The sequence below is a fragment of the Epinephelus fuscoguttatus genome, linkage group LG11 (assembly GCF_011397635.1).
Source record: "Epinephelus fuscoguttatus linkage group LG11, E.fuscoguttatus.final_Chr_v1".
Lineage (NCBI taxonomy): Eukaryota > Metazoa > Chordata > Actinopteri > Perciformes > Serranidae > Epinephelus > Epinephelus fuscoguttatus.
This window is the reverse complement of record NC_064762.1, coordinates 30,034,581-30,049,084: the sequence shown is the minus strand read 5'-3', so window position 1 is coordinate 30,049,084 and position 14,504 is coordinate 30,034,581. Positions and strand designations below refer to the sequence as shown.

The window sequence follows — 14,504 nt, the reverse complement described above, 5'->3', positions numbered from 1 at the left end:
GGGGAGGGGGGTCCCCACCCAGTATGGTAAACGTGTATGTGTGTAAAGTTATGGAGTGTGTGTGTTACGCTAGAAGAGTCAGAGTTTGGGACGGAGTCTTTTACCCCCTGGAGTGTTACCGGAGTTTTTGGAGTGCTCAAATAAATGGGCCTTTTTCCCGAACGCTACTCTGGTCTCCTGCTCGTGAGGGATTCATTACAATATCGTAACATGGCTTAGATTTCTAAATAAACATTCACCTCGTCGCTAGATAGACCTACTCCTGAAAAACTCGTGCGCAAGGCTTTTTGTCCCTACAAGGCCACCGTCATTTACCCAACGGGAGTGGTGAGCGAGTGAGCCCTGCAATCTAGAATTTGACCACTGATGTCACTGTTTTCAACCCATTTTACACACTGGGCCTTTAACAGCAGTGGACTCTGTGGTGAGTTGATGTTGTTGATCAGTGGAGTCACACAGAGGCAGAGGGGTCTCTGATGTCTTCATAGTCCACCGTAACTTCATCTTCATCTTCCTCAATGTGCTCCTGTGAAAATGGAGCAAATCAGTGTTGAAACACAGAGCAGCTCCAGAGGAACAGCTGGGGTTGAGTGCCTTGCTCAAGAGAACCAGAGTGCCGGTTGCTGGAGCAGATGACAAGGAGGGAGTCAGCTCAAGATTTACTTTAAACTGTAATTTATTAATTTAAGATGAACTGTCACCTTATCGTGGTTTGAGAGTTTGAGTGCCCTAATGACCCTAGGAGCGATGCTGTCGGGAGCATTTTGCCCCTGGTAGGGTTTCCCATGGCAGATTGGTTCTGGGCGAAGGGTTAGACGAAGAACGGTTCAAAAGACCTTTCATGATGGACATCAACAAGAACTAGTGTACCCAGCCTGGAGGGTTACCGAGGCCCCGCCCTGGAGCCAGGCCTGGGGTTGGGGCCCGTGAGCGCATGGTGGCCGGGCCTTCGCCCATGGGGTCCGGCCAGGCCCAGCCCGAAACGGCTACATGGGCTCGTCTCCCTGCAGGCCCACCACCCGCAGAGGGATCCAGAAGAGATCGGTGCTTTGTGGATCGGGCAGCAGACCAAGGCGGGGGCCTTGGCGGTCCGATCCTCACCAGAGCTTGTGGAAGAGGTTGAGCGCTACCAGCTAGATATAGTCGGCCTCACCTCGACACATAGTTCCTGCTCTGGAACCCAAGTCCTTGAGAGGGGTTGGACTCTCTCCTTTGCTGGAGTTGCTCCGGGTGAGAGGCGGAGGGCCGGGGTGGGCTTTCTGATAGCCCCCAGACTCTCTGCCTGTAAGTTGGGGTTCACCCCAGTAAACGAAAGGGTTGCTTCCCTGCGACTTCGGGTCGGGGAACGGATCCTGACTGTTGTCTGAGCTTATGCGCCAAACAGCAGTTCAGAGTACCCTCCCTTTTTGGAGTCCCTGGGATGGGTGCTGGACAGTGCCCCGACCGGGAAGTCCATTGTTCTGCTGGGGGACTTCAATGCTCATCTGGGCAATGACAGTAGGACCTGGACCTGGGAGGAACGGCCTGCCCGATCTGAACCTGAGTGGTGTTCAGTTATTGGACCTCTGTGCGGGTTGCAGTTTGGCCATGACAAACACCATGTTCGGACATAAGGATGTCCATCAGTGCATGCCAGTTGCGGCGGTAATCCCTGAGCCTGCTGGTGGACACCAGAGGTGAGGGGAGCCTTCAGGCTGAAGAAGGAGGCCTACAGGGCATGGTTGGTCTGTGGGTCTCTGGAGGCAGCTGATGGGTACCAGCGGGTAGGGGTGGGCGACATATATTGTTAACAGTCACATCGTCATTGTTGTTTTAACGATGTGCAAATTTACGTTATCAAGTATGCAAATGACTTCACAAAAACAACTGAAAACACACGTTGAGACCAGGTTGAAACCCCACACATTCACCGAACAAGAGTTACGTAACTTGTGTGCAGCAGCACACCGCAGTACACCTAGGTGGTCACATGATCTCTCACTGGCACCTTCCCGGCAGGTTAGCCTGCTGCTAAACAAACATTAACGAAACAACATGGCAACACCGCCCACGGATGCTCCAGCAGCTTCGGAAGACGTGGGTCAACTGTAGTGATAGGTCCCAGCCTGTAAGGTGGGAACTCATGCTGTATTGTGTTGCAGGGGAACAATTAACGGGTTGCTCAAGTACCTGAAGCTTGCGTGGTTCATGAGTGGTTTGCGGTTATACCAATAACTGAACATGGTGTCAGAAGTAAAGTCAGACGCGAGCGACAGTACTAGTGACTTAGTCTGCATATAGCGACATGCAAAAGTGTCTAGTTGTAGGTCGGGAAAGTTTGCAGTACCGGAAGACCATCTATGGAGCTACTTAGCCTAGCCACAGTTAGCTAAACGAAGCAGCAACATGGCACAGTTTCAAGTCTCCCCGCCAGAAAAGTTCACCTTCAAGGCTGAAGACTGGCCTAAATGGATTAAACACTTCGACAGATTCCGCATTGCTTCTGGATTGGAGATGCAAGCAGAAGAGAATCGCAGGAATGTGATCTTTGAGAGAGAAAGTTTAATCAGTGGCATCAAGAAATGAGCGAGACGGCCGACAGTTTCATTACGGCGCTGCACTGCCTGCCCGGCGGAGCACTGCGGTTACGGGGCTCTACATGATGAGATGGTGAGAGACAAGCTTGTGGTGAGTCTGCGGGACAAACACCTATCTGAACAGTTGGACCCGGAATTGACGCTACAAAAGGCCATCACCAGAGTCAAACAGAGCAAGCAGGTAAAAAAGCAGCAAGAAATGTTATTCCTAACATTTTTCCTTTAAAACAGTGTGTCCATTAATATCATCCATGAGAAACAATTAATGAGCTATAACTCAGGCTGTTAAAAACACATATTTAAAAGAATATTGTCTAATTATCGTTATCGTCAAAATCCCCCAAAATATTGAGATATTATTTGTCCATATCGCACACCCCTACCGGCGGGCCAAGTGGAGCGCAGCAGTGGCAGTCGCAGAGGCAAAAACTCGGGCATGGGAGGAGTTTGGTGAGGCCATGGAGAAAGACTATCGATCGACTCCAAAGAGGTTCTGGCAAACCGTCCGGCGCCTCAGGGGGGAAGGCAGTAACTTGCTCACACTGTTTACAGTGGGGGCGGGGAGCTGCTGACGTCAACTGGAGACGTTGGTGGAAGGAATACTTTGAGGAGCTCCTCAATCCCACCAACACGTATTCCAGTGAGGAAACAGAGCCGGGGGTCTCGGGAGAGGGTCCTCCAATTTCTGGGGCAGAAGTCGCCGAGGTAGGGAAGCCCCGGGGGTGGATGAGATTCGCTCTGGATATCTCAAGGCTCTGCGTGTTGTAGGGCTGTCCTGGCTGACATGCCTGTACCAGTAAATCTGACCTGTTCCCAGCGAGAGTTGGACTCCGCCAGGGCTGCCCTTTGTCACCGGTTCTGTTCATAACTTTTATGGACAGAATTTCTAGGTGCAGCCGAGTGGTGGAGGGTGTCAGGTTCGGTGACGGGAGGATCTCATCCCTGCTTTTTGCGGATGACATGGTCCTCTTAGCTCCATCAAACAGTGACCTCCAGCTCTTGCTGGGACGGTTCGCAGCCGAGTGTGAAGTGGCTGGGATGAGAATCAGCTTCTCCAAGTCTGAGGCCGTGGTCCTCAGCCAGAAAGGGGTGGATTGCCCACTCCAGGTCGGGGGGGAGGTCCTGCCTCAGGTGGAGGAGTTTAAGTATCTCTGGATCTTGTTCACGAGTGAGGGTAGGATGGAGCGGGAGACTGACAGGCGGACTGGGGTGGCGTCAGCAGTGATGCAGGTGCTTAACCGGTCCGTTGTCGTGAAAAGGGAGCTTAGCCAGAAAGTGAAGCTGTCGATTTACCGATCGATCTACGTTCCAACCCTCACCTATGGTCATGAGCTCTGGGTAGTGACCGAAAGAACGATATCGCGAGTACAAGTGGCCGAAATGAGTTTCCTCCGCACGGTGGCTGGGCTCAGCCTTAGAGATAAGGTGAGGAGCTCGGACATCTGGGAGGGACCCGGAGTAGAGCCGCTGCTCCTCCACATCGAGAGGAGCCAGTTGAGGTGGTTCGGGCATCTGGAAAGGATGCCTTCCGGACGCCTCCCTTGGGAGGTGTTTCGGATATGTCCAACTGGGAGGAGACCTCAGGGCCGCCCCAGGACACGCTGGCTGGCCTGGGAACGCCTCGGGGTTCCCTTGGAAGAGCTGACCGAAGTGGCTGAGAAGAGGACTGTCTGGGCTTCTTTGCTGAGGCTGCTGCGGAGGATGACGAATATGGACGATTAAGATGAACACACATTGATCATAGTTTAATCAGCTGACGACCCTCCACTGTCAACCAACTGACTGCTGAGGCTGGGACATTTCAAACTGAACACAGTTCACAGTTGATTCAGCAGAACCTGAACACACATTTGATTATTCAGTTTTAAAACTCACCATGTTTTCATCCATCTGTGTTTTGTTCCCTGAAAGACAAAAAAAGAGTCGACTTTAGCTTCAACAGTGAAAATTCAGGTTCATCAAAACTTGTTGTTGATAAAAGTTTCATGTGTGAATGTTCTCACCTTTAGTTCTTGTCCATATGTTGACTGTGACAACACTTATTATGAGCGCTGCTAAACCCACAGACACAACAATGAACCTCCACCAGCCTGGAAAGAGAAGAGAAGATAGGAGTGTTACATTAGTTGAGTTTGTGATGATGAGCTAATTATCAGTAGGTTCTTGTGCCTGTGTGTCTCTAAATCTCTTTGAATTATCAAGTTGTCTGTTGAAACTCCTTTCGATCTGAAAATGTGGATCTGTTGTTCAGTCACCTTGATTTATTTGATTATTGTTGTTTTCAGATGTTGTGTTGTTTGTACCTTCTGATGTGCTCCTTTTCACTGACGTCCATTTATTTCCTGTTGTCGATGGTGATTCAGTTGTTGCATCATGACCTTAATGAATACAATAACAAAATGCAAGAACTGTGCACTTTATCAAAAAACTTCTGCATAAAACAAATGACAAAGAATGATGAAATATTAAAAGCTCAGATTGAAACATTTTGTGTGATTATTCACATCAGTTTGAAATGATTTTAAACAGCTCATCATGTTCTCACCTGGTTTCTCACCTGAGGACTGAGGAGGGCTGAAGGTGAACTGATGAACTTCTTCAGTGTGACCATCTGTCACTTCACATTTCAATAACTCAGAATACTTCAACTTCTGATTATAGTCAGATGTTGTAAATGTCACAGAGGCTGAACATGTACTCTGTGATGTGTCCAAGTCATTCTGATTACCCTCATACAACCACTTCACTGTGTGTGGACACTGTTCATATGTCCACACAGAGCAGAAGAAGATGACCCGACCACTGTTCTTATGTTCAGTCACTGGTGAAGATGGAGATATTGTGAGAGAAAGACAACAAGAGTAAAATGAACTTCATCACTGTAATCATAATTATTGTAATGTTTCAGTATATTGTTCTAACAAGACAGTTTGAGCTGAAAACATTATGATGGAAATACTCACTGGTAACAACAGACAGATGAACATCAGAGTGTGAAACTTGTCGTCCTGATCTGAACTGTCTGCAGCTGTAACGTTCAACATCCTCACGTGTGACCTTCTTTATAACCAGAGAACAGTTTGCTGTAACACTCAGTCTGTCTGATTTAGCTTCAGCTTCTCTGTGAATCTTCCCGTGTTCACAGCGGCACTGTGTTTCTTCGATAACTAAATAACCATGTAGCACTGTCACAGTTATCCTGATCATGTGTCACATTTTCACAAGACAAAGTGACTTCATCTCCAACTAAGGAATATTTCTCAGTTGCTGCTGCTGAAAAAGAGAGAGATGAAGAAAGAGTTCACTAAACTCACCACGTTACAAACAAAACTTGGAAGAATACTTAATAAAGTACTATTAATAATATCAATACAGTTTTGTAATGTCTCTTCAGTTAATGTGTGTTATATCCTTACCTGTAAACTTAAACAGCAGCATCAGAAATAAAGACATTATAATCCATCTGAATTCAGCCATCATGTTTCTCTCTTGGTCTCACGCTCTCAACTGTCAAAGTCTCTAACCTGCTGCTTCTTAAAATGAACACAGCATCTACTTCCTGTGATGATTAACTTCCTCCCAGAGAACACATATAACATGATGTTTTACTGGTCTGAGACCTGTTGGTATATTTGCAGGTGTTTTCCTGAGAACTGAAGGAGAAGTGATTTGGTGAGAATGTGGTTAACACCAGCAGCAGAGCTCTGGTGGTTTTACCCTCTGATGATGACCTCATAGACATCAGAAACACAAACTGATGAGTGTCTGATTGAACTGTCTTTAATCAGCTGAAGGTGGAGCACCAACTCCAAACAATCCCAGAACATTTATATGTTATGTAGACAAATGTTAGACAATTAAGATTTGTATTTCTATTTAGTCACAGTATGTGGTCATGTACATCCAAAACTTATGACAGCAGCATTGTCAGGTCCCTTTGGGTTCATTTATATCTGTATTTAGACACATTTGAGTGCTCATGTTAGCACATGAAGGAATCAAGAAACACAGTGTTGGAATTAGTGCTAAACATTTCTTTGTTTGCAGGTTATATTGTTATCAGATATAAAAAGGGTTGACTGTTACTAACTCTATTAAGGCTGAAAACCCACTCAAACACATTCACATCACATTCTCTGATGAGTTGATGCTGATATGAAGTTGTTGATCAGTGGAGTCTGACAGAGACAAAAGGGTCTCCAACGTTTTCATAGTTCACCACACCTTCATCATCAGTTACCTGTGAAACACAATACAAACACTCTGACACACTTAAACTGACAGCTTTCACATCACTGACTACAGAAGCTCAGTGATGGCACATCAGAAGAAAACTGATCAGTATCAGGTAATAACATGAAACGTTTGTTGTTATAACAAGATGTTTTTCATGTTTGACAGGATATTTTCATGTTACTACATCATCAAACACTCCACGTCCTAACAGGAAACATTTCTTCTTCTAACAAGAAACTTTTTTTTATCACATATTAACATGAAAGCTTCATGTTACAGCATGGTCACTTATCACCTAATAAACTGAAATATTTCATATTATAACATGATAATTTAACATTTTGTTCAAATGAGAAACTTGATCTGAGCGGGGGATGAGCAAATGCATCCAAAAATATCCATAATATCCCCAAAATATATGTAGCCTAACTGTGCTGTGTGTTGATGAATCTATGGCGCTGTCTGTGGTGCTGAAGAGGCAGAGCAGAGAGACTGTGATGGCTTTATGTCCTTGTTGTCTTTATCTACATCTTGACCCTGAAACAGCCACATCACTGTGTGTGTGTGTGTGTGTGTGTGTGTGTGCAGCAGGGGGTGTCAACAGATCCAGCTTGGCGCAGTGACAGTTTCGTGCCAAAAGGCTTCGCCTCTGATGTGCACCTGTGATGTGCCACCTGTGCTCTCCCTGTTGCTGTAAAGGTGACAGTGGCTCTGACCTTCGCCACCGGGTCTTTCCAGCACACCGTGGCCGCGGTGGCGGGGATCAGTCAGAGAGCTGTCAGTTCGGCTATACATGCAGTGACGTCTAGTCTAGTCCGACATGCAAATGAGCACATAATTTCCAGTAGCGCCGAGATCGAAAAATGGCTGAAGGTATGTCGATTGCTGCTCAGCGGCATATACTGATCCCCAGACTGGCATAAAGATCCCTAGACTGGTATATACCGATCCCCAGACTGGCATAAAGATTCTTGGAGTGGTATGCTGCTATTATGCCGCTGTTATTCCACCGACACACGACGGTATGTGCCGCTTGAGATTGTTATGGCACTGAGAGACTGTTGGATGGGTACCGCCCCCTGATGGATATGCAAATGTAATGCCACTGGGCTGGTTTGACGACAAGTACTGCCATTAATGTATACATTTTTTTGTCTTTATTGACAATGCTAACTTAACACTTTACCGCAAGTAAAGGAACTATGTTGTTATGTATGTTATGTTGTTGGGATGTACGCATATAGACAGTAATTACACGTGGGACTCTTACGATATGATAGTAAAGTAATACGTCTAAATGTCCGCCCATAAACTACTTAAAGCTAATGAAAGCGCTAGCCTTAGCTAGCCCAGCCACCGTAGCCAGTCTGACTAATTGATAGCAGAAACTTTGAGTCAACCAACAAAACAATACTTAGTGACAGGTTTTCATTATTAGGAGAACACAATAATACATTACTTCATATAAAATCTACTTCACAGAGCATTAACCATTGTGGCATATTATGTATCATGTTTACTATACATTGAGGTATTTTCTAACTATTGTCAATCAGTGTGTGTGCATGTGCATGTATGTATGTATGTATGTGTGTGTGTGTGTGTGTGTGTGTGTGTGTGTGTGTGCATGTGCTTGTTACAGTAAAACTACCAGGTGATTATTCATTTTTGTGTGTGTGTGTGTGTGTGTGTGTGTGTGTGTGTATATATATATATATATATATAAATAATCACCTGGTAGTTTTACTGTATACTTATTGTGATAAGAAATGTTGGAATTTTTGTGTCTCAATTTAATTGTTACTTCTATGTTTCATCTAGGTCTTGAATCATGCTATTCTACTCATGTCTATGGAGCAGCATATGTCCTTGAATATCACAAGTCTCATTCAGCCAACACTGCGCCCCTACTACGTACACACCGCTCCTGCTTCAGCACCATATGATGTCCTGCATCGACACACTGATCCAGTGTATAAGCCTTTGGACATCGATATACCAATTGATCCAGCGGTATAAGTCTTTAGGCATGGACATACCGCTACTCTTCCAGCGGTATCAGCCGTTAGGCATGGACACCTCCAGTGGTATAACCCTTTAGGCATGGACACTTCCAGCGGTATAAGCCTTTAGGCATGGACATACCACTGATGAGCCAGAGGAATATGTCGTTTATATGATGCCAGTGGCCACCAACTGGGATGCAGACGTTGATTTTAAGATGCGGTTATAAAATGAATGTTTCACAAGTCACCATTAAATTTGTTTACTCATTTTGACAATAGTTAGAAAATATCTCAATGTATAGTAAACATGATACATAATATGCCACAATGGTTAATGTTCTGCGAAGCAGATTTGAAGATATGAAGTAATGTATTATTGTCAATCAATCAATCAATCAATCAATCAATTTTATTTATAAAGCCCAATATCACAAATCACAATTTGCCTCACAGGGCTTTACAGCAAACGACATCCCTATGTCCTTATGACCCTCGCAGCGGATAAGGAAAAACTCCCCAAAAAAAACGCTTTAATGGGGAAAAAAACAGTAGAAACCTCAGGAAGAGCAACTGAGGAGGGATCCCTCTTCCAGGACGGACAGACGTGCAATAGATGTCGTACAGAACAGATCAGCATAATAAATTAACAGTAATCCGTATGACACAATGACACAGAAAGAGGGAGAGACAGAGAGCGAGAGAGAGATGCAGGTAATGACAGTAGCTTACAACAACATTATTGAAAGTAATAATATTATAGTTATAGTTCTGGCTACTGCGGTACAATATGTTGAAAGTATGTATTAATATCTGGCAGTATACATGTGTGACAATAGTCATATGTGTATAATAACAGTAGAAGTATGACTAATGACAGCAGCAGCAGCAGGAGGCATCTGGCAGGACCACGGCAGCAGCACAACCACACACGTCACGCTGTCCAGGCACCGCTGTGATATGAGTTAATCTGAGAGATAGTGGAGCACAAAGGCTCCGGAGAAGAAGCCGAGTTAGTGACATCCAGAATGGCCGAGTTAGCAAGATGCAGTAATAGAATACGAGAGAGATAATAATGATAAGCTGTCACTAAGTATTGTTTTGTTGGTTGACTCAAAGACTTGGTTGACTTTCTGCTATTGATTAGTCAGACTGGCTACGGTGGCTGGGCTAACATTAGCCATGTTAGCTAAGGCTAGCGCTTTCATTAGCTTTAAGTAGTTTATGGGCGGACATTTAGACGTATTACTTTACTATCATATCGTAAGAGTCCCACGTGTAATTGCTGTCTATATGCGTACATCCCAACAACATAACATACATAACAACATAGTTCCTTTACTTGCGGTAAAGTGTTAAGTTAGCATTGTCAATAAAGACAAAAAAATGTATACATTAATGGCAGTACTTGTCGTCAAACCAGCCCAGTGGCATTACATTTGCATATCCATCAGGGGGCGGTACCCATCCAACAGTCTCTCAGTGCCATAACAATCTCAAGCGGCACATACCGTCGTGTGTCGGTGGAATAACAGCGGCATAATAGCAGCATACCACTCCGAGAATCTGTATGCCAGTCTGGGGATTTTTATGCCAGTCTGGGGATCGGTATATACCAGTCTAGGGATCTGCATGCCAGTCTGGGGATCTGTATATGCCGCTGAGCAGCAATTGACATACCTTCAGCCACTTTTCGATCTCGGCGTCACTCATAATTTTTCCATTATGAGTGAGAGCCAGCTGGAAACGAAGCGAGGTTTCTTGTTGAATTGTGGATTCCCTGGGGTACTGGGAGCAATCGACTGCACACATGTAGCTAGAGTTGCGCACCCTAGATACCCAAGCCATCGCTTATGTGAACCGTAAGGGAGCACACTCTATTAATATCAAGGTGATTTGTGACTCGAATTGCCTGGTGACACATGTGTATGCTAATTTTCCTGGGTCTGCTCATGACTCGTTAATCCTAGCGAATTCTGTCATCCCTACAGTCTTTCAGGGGGACCCCCCTCTGGATGGGTGGCTGCTAGGTGACTGAAAACGTGACTGATAACGCCATACATTACACCCACAACAAGAAGGCAGCATGGTTTTAACCGTGTTTTCAGCAGTGCTCAGTCAGTCATCGAACGCACTTTTGGCCAGATCAAAATGCGTTTCAGATGTGTGGACCGTTCAGGTGGTTCATTAACATACAGCCCCCAGAAAGTCAGTGCATTCTTCGTGGCATGTTGTGTTATACACAACATAGCTACACGCCATGGATGCCACTTTGACCTCACGGAGGAGACATTACAGGACTTAAGACAGAGAGAGGCCGAACTGCATGTGCCAAATCAGCAGGAACAGCATCAGGGCGCACGGGAAAGGAGAGACCACCTGGCTTCACAGCTGTCCTTTAATGTGAGTATTTCCCTGTACATCCATTCACACATTTATGGTGTAAATTTACTCAATCACATTAAATATAGGCTAACAAATCATCCAAAACAAATTATTTCAACGTTCAATTTATTTTATTTATTGACACCCCCCCTCCTCTTCTTCTTCTACTCCTCTGGTTAGCGACACCTCCACGCGACCGTGACCATACCCTATGGCAGCAGGCGCTCGGCTCCATCCACCAGCCGACGCAGGCTGGCATCTATCGAGGCCAGCGGGAGGAGCCTGTCACTCATGCCCCGGAGCCGGTCTTCCACTCCTTGGAGCTGGGCTCTCTAACCTTGGGTTGGAGGCCCGCTCCAAGGAGTGGAAGGCCTCTTCAGCATCCTGAACCCCCCCGCCTGAAGGTCCAGGAAGGGCTGGTCCCGTGGCTGCACCCGGGCCCGTCTGGTCTGGCTGCGCGCGGTCTCCTCCTCCTCCTCTTCCTCTTCCTCCTCCTCCTGCGGCAAAGCCTGTGGAGCTGACAAGATGATCTTCAGTTTTACGTTGTAGTAGCTTTTTTTTTAAATAGGCTTATACAATTGCACTTCTAGGGCTATAAGTTTATGTTTTTAGTTTACAGAAGCTGGTTATTGTTGTGTTTGTGTCAAAATAAAGTTTATCAAACGTTTTCACATCTTTGATTTTGTGATTTACCTACATGCCAAAATGATCACAATCCAATTGGGAAAGACAAGTTCATTTTACAGGCAAACATTAGGGCCAGGCCACGGAGCTTGGCACAGCTTTACGCACAGGTGGTTCTGATTTCATCCTCGTTGCGCGTGGTATTTGTGATCTGTGCACATGACTCATTTGTTGCACCGGGTTTAAACATGTCACCAAATAGCTTTCTTTGTGAGAGGTCTGGAGGTTTTAACCTCTGATGATGATCAGATCAGAAGTTTCTGTGTTTGTCTTTAGACATGTACCACTTTGTCTTTGCCTTAACTCAACTTCCGACAGTCTCCTTGATGAGAAGACTTTTTGAAATTTTGAGAGAGAGCACTCTCTCTTCCCCCATCCTTTTCTCTCCTCTCCTCTCCTCTCCTCTCCTCCTCCTCACCTCCTATCTGCTTTCCTACTATACTTGTCCTCTCCCAGGTCCCTAACCACCTGATATGGTCAGTATTCTTCTATTGGTTTTTCCACTCTTCGTTGAACTTTGTGGCAGACTGGCGGTGAGTCAAAGGAACATTCAGTCATTCATCAGCCATCATCCAGAACACCCAGTAGCCTTAATGTCACATTCTCAAACTGTGCCATTTTTGTTCATTGCAGGAACTCTGAGACTGTCACATGTGCTGTGTCTCAAATTGCGTACTTTTATTTACACTTACTATTTTGAGTTCATAAATGCGTTCACACTGAGAAGTATGGAAAAATGCAGTGCACTATGAGTACCCGGATGGTGCACTCAAAGCGGACACTTCTTGCCCTCAATGGTCGCCATCTTGGCTAGGTAGTGGAAGGAAAGGTACCACTTTTAAAACTGGAAATAGCGGCCAAGGACTGTGCAACCGTGAACATCGCTGCATTGTATAATACATGTGTTTTTTGTACTAAGCACCACTATACTGTTGTTGGGTATAAACCAGGAGTATGTTTGTTGGGTTAATTCTGTAATGATTTGGTACTGCGAACGATAACGCGAACGCTAATGCTAGTTTGCTAACTAGCTAATTGCGTCATTTCCGGTGAGTGCACAACGGCCGCGTTTGGTTTGAGACAAGACTACCCTGTCAAAATGTGCGCACTATGCCAATGAGTCATAGTGCTCACAGTATACTACATGCAAGTATGCTAACGGAGGTATGTGATTTGAGACACACCAATGGTGAGCACACACACTTTCTATAATGACTTTCTGTATGTGTCATTGACATCCTGTTTGATATTTTGGCTTCGCATTCTCATTGTAGTCTGAATATAATGAAATCCCAAACTACAGTGATAAAAGAAATCAAGGTGTGCACTGGCATTTGTTTGAGGGTATTATCCGTCAGATCTAAGAGATAAAGATCAGTGTAATTTCACATGTCCTTGTGTGTTACAGACACTTCTATAAGCCCATGTTGAGAAAGGGGGTCAATAAGTTTCTGGCTCAAACTGGTGTCTGCCTTCTTCCACCAGGTAAACCAACAGCAGTCATTGTGACACGAAATGCTGCTGAGGTCTACATATCTGCAAATTCAAGCTGAAAACATCTGAGTTTGGAGTGTATAGCTCCTCCCTTCTCACATTTACATAGTTTGAATACATTTTTTGAAAAAGTTCTTGTATTTCTCTCAGTCTTCTTCAGTACCTGGTGTGTGATCCTCTGAAAAAAGACACATTGAACTGTCACAAATCACTTTGTCTCCTTTGTTGTAGACAAACAAACTTGACCTCTGCACTTTAATTTCTTCAGGTGCCTCTGGCTTGGTTTGTGGGTTGATATCTGAAGAAGGATGTTAGAACTTCCGACAGCCTCTCCTCTTCTGTCTCTCAACCCCAAACATCAATGCAAGCTCTTGTACATGCTACAGGTGTTATTGGTCTTGACCTTAGTGTCTTTTTGTGTTTCATTTGAAACTTTTTATACTTTGTATGATGTTATGTGCCTGTACGATGGTGTGAAGTTATGTTGTGCCACATACAATTTATGTTGTATTTTATTTTCAATAATTCAATGCAGAAGTTGATTTACTGATTTGAACCAGTGAATGTTATTTGCACTTTAAAGCGATGCATGCTGTTGAATAAAGCAATAGATTTCTACGAATGTATACTTTAAGTTATGTCGATCGTGTGAGGAAAATATGCTTTAAAATAATTGGTATTTTTGTCATTTGCATGTTGTTGTTTGTTGTCATATAAGGCTGGCTGAATGTCATTTTGATCAGACACCATCTCCACATTTAAGACTAGACCAAAGACTTTCCTCTTTGATAAAGCTTATAGTTAGGGCTGGCTCAGGCTTGCCTTGTGACTGACTTAGGCCTAGTCTGCTGGGGGACCTCCTATAATACACTGGGCACCTTCCCTCCTTCTCTGTCTCTCTCCTTCTCTCTCTCTCTCTGTCTCCTTCTCTCTCTCTCTCTCTCTCTCTCTCTCTCTCTCTCTCGTATTCTATTACTGCATCTTGCTAACTCGGCTGTACTGCATGTCACTAACTCGGCCTCTTCTCTGGAGCCTTTGTGCTCCACTGTCTCTCAGGTTAACTCATATCGCAGTGGTGCCTGGATGGTGTGACGTGTGTGGTTGTGCTGCTGCCGTGGTCCTGCCA

The 14,504-nt window shown here is 45.0% G+C and overlaps 1 long non-coding RNA gene across 1 annotated transcript; it reads right to left on the bottom strand.

The window, feature by feature from the left end:
* Nucleotides 1-402: 402 nt before the first annotated feature.
* On the bottom strand, nt 403-5,285 carry LOC125896897 (uncharacterized). Its single transcript, XR_007450357.1, has 5 exons — nt 5,134-5,285; nt 4,880-4,954; nt 4,580-4,666; nt 4,452-4,480; nt 403-526 (listed from the first exon to the last, which is right to left on the bottom strand). It is a non-coding gene; the product is annotated as an uncharacterized LOC125896897 (long non-coding RNA).
* Nucleotides 5,286-14,504: the final 9,219 nt, after the last annotated feature.